Source organism: Taudactylus pleione, unplaced genomic scaffold (genome assembly GCF_031769625.1).
Source record: "Taudactylus pleione unplaced genomic scaffold, aTauple2 ptg000083l, whole genome shotgun sequence".
Taxonomy (NCBI): domain Eukaryota; kingdom Metazoa; phylum Chordata; class Amphibia; order Anura; family Myobatrachidae; genus Taudactylus; species Taudactylus pleione.
The window spans coordinates 13,110,158-13,119,970 of NW_028284485.1; the positions used below are offsets into that span (position 1 = coordinate 13,110,158).

General features: G+C 36.6%; 2 pseudogenes; one reads left to right on the forward strand and one right to left on the reverse strand.

Moving 5' to 3' along the window:
• Positions 1–3,971: 3,971 nt before the first annotated feature.
• On the reverse strand, positions 3,972–4,091 carry LOC148532145 (5S ribosomal RNA; annotated as a pseudogene).
• Positions 4,092–8,127: 4,036 nt separating this feature from the next.
• LOC148532146 (5S ribosomal RNA) lies at positions 8,128–8,247 on the forward strand (annotated as a pseudogene).
• Positions 8,248–9,813: the final 1,566 nt, after the last annotated feature.

Sequence of the window (9,813 nt, forward strand, 5' to 3'; positions counted from 1 at the left end):
AATGGGTCAAATTGCTAGATACATGGTCAAATTATATTGTAATAATATTGCCTCTTTCTGATCTTCTTACTCATTTCGACGCTATACTTAGGAGATAACAATCATCATTCTTACAAGTACATATATGTATGATTCATAGAGCATATATTTCTCCTGCACAACGTCAACATATGGTGGACTCAGAGTCAGAAAATTGTCCCAAATGTCATTTAGTTAATGCTATATTCTTTCACTGTATTTGGGAATATGGGAAAATTCAGAAATTTTGGTACAAAGTTATATGCTTTATTAATAGTTTGTATTCACTTCATTTGTCACCTGATCAGTTAGCATGCTTATTCACTAATTTTAAACTTTGGGATTTAGGTCCAAGTAAGATTTTGAAGATTCCTTTGATCATTCATTTAGTCATGGTAGCAAAAAAACATAAAAAAATATGCTATTATTATATTTTGACAAACATTCAACCATCCCAGAAATTAATAAGGGAGTAGAGAAGTTTTATAACAATTGGGAACCCTATATTAATATGTTAGATAAATCTTCCCAAGATCATATAATTAAGTTATTTGAAAACACAGATTGGTACTTACTTAGAGGTTTATCTTCATCTTAAATATTTGATATAAATATTTTTACAGTTTTCCTTCCCAACCTTCTCCCCTAGACAATTCTCAATTTCTACCATAGTAATGTGAAAGTCTTCTTTATTATATTATCTCACCCTTACCTTCCCCTTCTTACCTTATGTGTTTCCCTTTCTTTGTTATTTCCCCCTTGGATTAGTAGATCTGTCATTATTCTGTTATTTTTTTGGGGGGGAGTTATTTAATAGATGTTTGATTCTCATTGAATCTATTTACATAATATTCAGATTGTCATTGATTGCATTCAGTATTCAGTATTGATTCAAACAATTATACTCTCTACTTCTAATTGAATATTTATCTGTATGTGTTATCTTTACTGTAGACAAAGATATGTATCTCAAGATTGATTTTTTTGTTTGATACTGTTTTTAAAATTAAAATATATATATATATATATATATATATATATATATATATATATATATATATATATATATATATAAATAATTCACTTTCTACCAATTTCAAGGGAAAAAACTGGTTTGGCTAAAATTTTATTTGACATGTTTGAAGGAATAAAAAGGGTATTTTCTGACAATGCTAGTTCTTATAAAATAACAAATCACATAATTTGTGTTGTGCTGCTGCATACAACAAATACTAATATTGATGTTGGAATGTTATGAGTGTAAAAATGGGCTCGGCAAATGTTTAATAAAACAATCAGCAGTGAAAGGGTTAAAGCACATTTAACACTGATAATACAAAATCTACATTTTGCTAATTAAACTCTTAGCATTATGTGCAATAATAATGTTTGTTAAAAACAAAGATAATACAGTGACATGTATAGCATTATTCTATATCTAGTCAAGTGGTCACAGTTAAATTATATATTTTCTCACATATAATTGTAATTAAAACAATATGCAAACAGAAAAAAGTCAAGCAGTAGCTTGAACTTGTTTCCCAAGTAACACTGGGACTGATGTAGAGATATACATTTGAATTAAAAATTTTTGGGCAAATAGTGCACAAACAAGTCTTACACATCTGTGTAACCATATACCACAACTAAAGCACATATGTGCCTATCAAAAGGCATATCACTTGTGGATGGGTGACTATGGCTTCAAAATATGCAATGATGATAATGACAGCAGCAGTTTCTTATTGGCTAATTGGGTCTTGATTCCTTCCAATGATGAATCTGATTGCATTATTATATTGGACCATAGTTTGATATTTTGGAAGACAAAATTATGTATTCAATTGAACTTAATTAGAACTTTATTGTTGTATTTGCTATGCATTTAAATGTATTTCACATTGTAAACATGACATCATATTTATTAATAACACTGTCCAGAAGCAGACAGTCTTATTGATCTTTGATAAAAGTTCTATATGATGTATGACGTGGACACTGTAAAACCAGTTGTGCTGGTGTAATGCAAGCACATATACTATTTTTGCTTTTTCTGAAGGTACTTAATGAAATTGTTACCTTTTTTCTTTTAAAACTGGCAAGTTTTAAAACACCTTACTAGAACTTGTACAGTATAACCAACTTCCCCCATTTTAGCTACTTATAGACAGGGAAGACATTAACCTGGCCACAGGTTCTTCATTAAGCTACTTATAGGCTACTGTTTAATGCTAGTCTGAACCTGGCACAAATACTAATGACCTTTCCTAGTATAAACTGATGCATATGATAGATGGGTCTTGACATTTTGTAGACCATCAAGGTTTGCAAAATGCACCTTTGGGACCATATTGTTCTTACTTGTTTTAATGCACTGTCAAGATTAGTTGAGTCTCAGAAATATACACCCACATGCTTTTGTTTTCTGCATGCATATTATTTTTTTCTGATTATGATGATGATATTTAATTGTAATTAATATATAAACCAATTTTACCATGTACTATGTATGTCATGAAAGCTAGAATGATATAGAAACCTCCAACAATATAGAATCTGAGTAAAGTAATAAAACAGCATGTTCTATCATTTTCTATTTAAAAAGGATTATCTGATCATTTATCATGGTATGCTGTCTCATATTTTATCAATATATGGGATATGAATAGTTATGCAGATTTAATTTTTTGCATATGGATGGTTATTTACTGAGATTGCTGAAAGGCAAAAGTATATCTTAAATTTCCTTTTACTATATAACATGTATTAGGGTGACTCAATTAGTTAAGGTGGACAATAATTTAAGCATTGAAGGTATGATAATAATTTGATTATTACAAAATATGTAAATTTCCATTTTTGTTTTTAACTGGGCTCTCTTTAGGAGTTTTTAATTATATATATATATATATATATATATATATATATTAAGTCACTGGAGCCGGCACTCCATAATAACCAAAAATACTTGCCCAGGTGCCATCAGAGGTAGAGAAGACCTGTTGAATAAAAATGCAAAACAGCGGCACTCACGGGGCTGAATAAAGAAGAGTCAGGTACACAATAGGTGTATGTGATTCGACGTTTCAGTCGGTGAGGACTTTTATCAAGAACACAGAAAGGATACAAAGTATGAACCTTTATAGGACTGCGTTGATGTGATGAAGTGCAGCACGCACCCATCTTGCCAGTCGCCGGATGAATGACGTCATCAGCGTGCGGCCGAACAGTCACAGTGCACGTGATGACGTTCGGCGTGTGACGCAATGTACGATGACACTCACTTCCAGGCGTCAGCTGCAAGTCAATGGGCAGGATTATGTAAATGAGATCCATAGACACAAAGTATACCATCAATATAAGCTGGACAATACTGTGATGAATATTAAAGTTCATTGCAGTAAAGTAGGAGAATCCAAATAGGTGTACAGGATGCTAAACAACTGAAACATAAACATAAATATGGCTATGTACATGTGATATACTAAAAATAAAAATGATAAATAATCAATAATACATGATAAATAATAAATAATACACTGCTATCATCAGACTATACTAGTTAAACAAGTGGTCATGTCACATATTATAAGGTAAGGTAATGCAAAATGCTAGCATCCCACAGACAAATGAACACGTGGGGTAGGGCATATGTTAGCGTGAACATGTCTATACACTGTATGTAAGGTAAATAGATCATGAAAAAATCAATCATGAAAAAAATAACATACATAAGTTATGCCCTCTGTTGAGGACAAGCTGAAGATGAACAAATAAATAAACGTAATCAATAAACGTAGGTATGGGAACATTCATTACTAGCTCAACAGGAAAAATCCGGAGTGATAGCCTAAGGTGTGCTGCAGGCAAGACGACGTAAAGGGTATATAAGATCACAATGTCCAAACCAGGTCAAAGGAGGAGAGAAATGGGGAAAGTCCAATATTATATTAGATTTACAAAACCTGGTATTCCAAGGGAGTCACCCACCCTAGTACTAACCAGGCCAAACACTGATTAGCTTCCAAAATCGGACGAGATCGGGCTTATCCAGTGTGAGTATGTTAGTAAAACTTGGTGGTAACTTAAGCCAGAGACACGAGAGGCATAAACCAGAAAGGAATGCATATATATATCTCCACTTAAAAAAGAATATGGAATAGGAACAAAGAACAAGATTATAAGGTGCTAACTAACGTGATAAAGCAACAGGTAGGGAGACAAAAAATCACCATGTACATCAAACAAGAAATAGAAAGTGTCCATGAGGCTAGATGAATAAACCAACGAATGATATAAAGGTCAAGATAAAAGGTCTCTTTTAGAGAAAACAAGCAAATGATAATGTCTCATTGAGACCCAAAAATGCAACAGTATTCATATCGTGGATCCACCGTGCCTCTAGCTGTAATAAACATTTGTCTCTGTCTCCACCTCTTCTCATTGCCAGTACGTGATCAATGATCTTGTGCCTCAATGTGGCCAAAGGATGCTTGAGTTATTTGAAGTGTCGTGCTACGGGCTGGTCATTGTCTTTCTCTTCAACTGCTTGTATTATGGCGGTACAATGCTGTGCCATCCTTATCCTCATGGTGCAAGAAGTTTTGCCTATATATGCCAAGCCACACGGACACCAGATGATATAAACAACAAACCTACTCATGCAGTTGAGAATGTGTCTTATGGGAATACGTTTCCCTGAATGTGGATGAACAACATCAGGACCAGTTTCCATATATCCACATGTGGTACACCCTATACATTTGTAGCATCCAGGCTTGTGAGCAAGACAATTAGTTTCTTTTGGCTTTTCAACAGTGGAGATGTCATTATGCACGAGCCATTCTTTTAGGTTTTTACCCCTCCTGTAACCCATCATAATCCTCGAAGAGTATAGTGGTTTCAAATTAATGTCTGTATTAATCACCGGCCAGAGTCTTTCTATCATAGGGAGAGAAAAATACCTAGGGGCTTTCGAATTAAAAATGTCCCCACGATAGGTTGGAATACCGTTGATTTTTGTAGGAAATGGGTGGCAGTCCTAAATAAATGTTCCCTTGACCTGATTCTTCTTCTAATTGAGGAATCAGGCAAGGAGCTCAATTGCATTAAAGACAAGATTAAGACATTTGAAACCACACATTTGTCATCAATTACCAGTGACACATCGACTGATTGGATGACAAAATTAAACACCCAGATTAATGATTATAAAAGGGATCTGATTAAATACAAAAAAGAAAAATTAACAAAAGTTAACATTGACTACCAGGAGCAATGTGTATACAATTGGGCCACTGGCAGAGCTCCACCTACTCGAGCATACAAAACTAGATTTAACAAACAAAAACCCCTTGCTGATACTGATCAGTCCAGTGCCGCTAACTCTTCCCAAAGTGAGACAGATAGCTTCCCCACTCCTGTGTCCCAGAGACCCCCTTTACGGGTGTCCACGTGTGCACAAAGAGGAGGAGGGCCCGCACGCGACGTGGAGGGCAGGGAGGTAGGTCGCGGAAAAAGACTCTACAAAAACAAAATATAGTCATTAATCTCTCAAGTAGAACCATTACAGACACTGAAATTACTCTTTTAAAAAAGGATTATCATTTGTGCCTACGTGTAATTTCAACAATTTCCTTTGGAAACAGGATTTGTGGAAATTTCACCATAATCTCAAGCTTAAAGAATTCTATGCTATCAAAGATTCTGACATTTCCACTTATTCTAAAGGTCCGGTAGAGAGCAAATCTACCTTTGAACCCCAATCGTTCTATGCTTCCATAAAAAGCTTTATTAGATTGGTAGATCACCATGTTGCGTTGGAAACTAAAACTAGACCCAAATTACATCATAATCTCACCAAGGATGAGTACATTGCTTTACATTCACTAAGTAATGATAAAAGCATTGTAATCCGTTCTGCGGATAAGGGGGGAGCGGTTGTCCTTCAGGTCACCGTTTCCTATAAAAAAGAGATCTACAGACAACTTTCTGATCTACATTTCTATACCAAACTAGAAAGCAACCCTACCAGTCTCTACAAATCAGAACTCGATGATTTACTGTATCAGGCCGTTGCCAACAATTGGGTTGACCTTAACATGGTCAAGAACCTCAAAACTACTAAACCTAATGCACCCTTGATATATACCTTACCCAAAATTCATAAGTCCCTAATATCACCTCCAGGACGTCCAATCATTTCCGCAAGGGGTTCACTATACAGTGTAGTATCCAAATTCCTGGATTTTTATGTTCAGCCTCTTTTGATCAGCGAACCTACATTTCTTAAGGACACAAATTCCTTTATAGACAAATTACAACACTTGCACAATTTACCAACACAATTTTTTCTTTGCACAATTGATGTAGTGTCGTTGTACACTAGTATCCCTCACTCGCAGGGATTGGACTATATGAAAACTTTTCTTGAGTCTAAATAGGAGTACAATGGACCCAAGATTGATTTGTTCATTTCACTTCTAGAAAAAACCCTCACTAGGAACTATTTTTTCTTTGACGACTGTTTTTATTTACAGAAGAAAGGATGTGCTATGGGGTCACACGTAGCACCTTCATTCGCTAATGTCTGCATGTTCAAGGTTGAACAACTGTTATTTTTACTAAACCCCGAATTGAACAAACACCTCGTATATTTCATTAGATACATTGATGACATTTTTGTCATTTGGTCTGGGACATCTACACAATTTTCAACAGCTATGCATCACATCAATCAAATGCATGATCATATAAAGTTCACATAAGAATGCAGCCAACAGAATGTACACTACTTGGATGTGAACATCAGTTGGTCTGGTTCTGCATTCATCACGTCTTTATATACCAAACCCACTGACTGCAATACTTTTTTGCATGCTGATAGTCATCACCCTCTACCTTTGAAGAAGAGTCTACCCTATTTCCAATTTCTTCACATCAAGCGGATTATCAGTGACATTAATTCTCTGAAGATGCAATGGACAGTATGATGATTAAATTTTTAAACCGTGGTTATGATGAAAATGAACTCCTTAAAGCCAAATTCAGGGCTCTCAAATCAAACAATGTTGGCAACCGCAATAACTTTTCCAATAGCCTCTCTAAACCACCGACAATGTTTATTACCCAGTACAACTCCTCGAGCAATTCCATCAACTCTACGGTCAAAAGACTCTGGCCGGTGATTAATACAGACATTAATTTGAAACCACTATACTCTTCGAGGATTATGATGGGTTACAGGAGGGGTAAAAACCTAAAAGAATGGCTCGTGCATAATGACATCTCCACTGTTGAAAAGCCAAAAGAAACTAATTTTCTTGCTCGCAAGCCCGGATGCTACAAATGTATAGGGTGTACCACATGTGGATATATGGAAACTGGTCCTGATGTTGTTCATCCACATTCAGGGAAATGTATTCCCATAAGACACATTCTCAACTGCATGAGTAAGTTTGTTGTTTATATCATCTGGTGTCCGTGTGGCTTGGCCTACATAGGCAAAACTTCTTGCACCATGAGGATAAGGATGGCACAGCATCGTACCGCCATAAGACAAGCAGTTGAAGGGAAAGACAATGACCAGCCCGTAGCACGACACTTCAAAGAACTCAAGCATCCTTTGGCCACATTGAGGCACAAGATCATTGATCATGTACCGGCAATGAGAAGAGGTGGAGACAGAGACAAACATTTATTACAACTAGAGGCACGGTGGATCCATGATATGAATACTGTTGCACCTTTGGGTCTCAATGAGACATTATCATTTGCTTGTTTTCTCTAAAAGAGACCTTTTATCTTGACCTTTTTATCATTCGTTGGTTTATTCATCTAGCCTCATGGACACTTTCTATTTCTTGTTTGATGTACATGGTGATTTTTTGTCTCCCTACCTGGTGCTTTATCACGTTAGTTAGCACCTTATAATCTTGTTCTTTGTTCCTATTCCATATTCTTTTTTAAGTGGAGATATATATATATATTCCTTTCTGGTTTATGCCTCTCGTGTCTCTGGCTTAAGTTACCACCAAGAGGTAGTGATCAATGACCTACTCATTAGGTGATTTCTGTTGGAGAGGTTATGGTTTATTCTTCCTTTTTATGATTTACTAACATACTCACACTAGATAAGCCTGATCTCGTCCGATCTTGGAAGCTAATCAGTGTTTGGCCTGGTTAGTACTAGGGTGGGTGACTCCCTTGGAATACCAGGTTTTGTAAATCTAATATAATATTGGACTTTCCCCATTTCTCTCCACCTTTGACCTGGTTTGGACATTGTGATCTTATATACCCTTTACGTGGTCTTGCCTGCAGCACATCTTAGGCTATCACTCTGGATTTTTCCTGTTGAGCTAGTAATGAATGTTCCCATACCTACGTTTATTGATTATGTTTATTTATTTGTTCATCTTCAGCTTGTCCTCAACAGAGGGCATAACTTATGTATGTTATTTTTTTCATGATTGATTTTTTCATGATCTATTTACCTTACATACAGTGTATAGACATGTTCACGCTAACATATGCCCTACCCCACGTGTTCATTTGTCTGTGAGATGCTAGCATTTTGCATTACCTTACCCTATAATATGCCACATGACCACTTGTTTAACTAGTATAGTCTGATGATTGCAGTGTATTATTTATTAATTATCATGTATTATTGATTATTTGTCATTTTTATTTTTAGTATATCACATGTACATAGCCATATTTATGTTTATGTTTCAGTTGTTTAGCATCCTGTTCACCTATTTGGATGCTCCTACTTTACTGCCATGCACTATAATATTCATCACAGTATTGTCCAGTTTATATTGATGGTATAATTTGTGTCTATGGATCTTATTTACATAATCCTGCCCATTAACTTGCAGCTGACGCCTGGAAGTGAGTGTCATCGTACATTGCGTCACACGCCGAACGTCACCACATGCACTGTGACTGTTCGGCCGCACGCTGATGACGTCATTCATCCGGTGACTGGCAAGATGGGTGCGTGCAGCACTTCATCACATCAACGCAGTACTATAAAGGTTCATACTTTGTATCCTTTCTGTGTTCTTGATAAAAGTCCTCACCAACTGAAACGTCGAATCACATACACCTATTGTGTACCTGACTCTTCTTTATCCAGCCCCGTGAGTGCCGCTGTTTTGCATTTATATATATATATATATATATATATATATATATATAACGTTTACAGTGGCAGCGGCACTTGTCCAATGATACAATGTTACAATCAGGTTATATGAAATCTTTTACATTTACTCCACTGCCACTGCCACTGTTTTACATTCATTCCTTGCACAGGGCACCCAGCTGTAACCTTTTGTGGTAGAGTGCCAAACCCTTGTATGTATGTATGTATGTTTGTATGTATATATATTAGGGGTGAGCGGGTTCGGATTTCTGAAATCCGAACCCCCCCGAGCCCCCCCGATCCGAGTCCGATCCGAGTCAGGCTCGACTTTTCCCGCCTGACTCGGATCTGAAATCGAGGCAAAACGTCATCATCCCGCCTTCCGAGTCTCGCGGGTTTTGGATCCTATATAAGGTACCCGCGTCGGCGCCATTTTCTCACTCGGCTGTGGACAGTGAAGAGGGAGGGTGGGAGTTAGGGCTGTGTAGTGTAGTGTAGTGTAGTGTAGTGTAGTGCTGCTGTTGTCCACTACTTCAAAGTCCATAGGGGCTGGCTGTGTTGTGCTGTGCTGCTGTTGTTAATAGGGGCTGTGTCCACTACTTCAAAGTCCATAGGGGCTGGCTGGACTGTGTTGTGCAGTC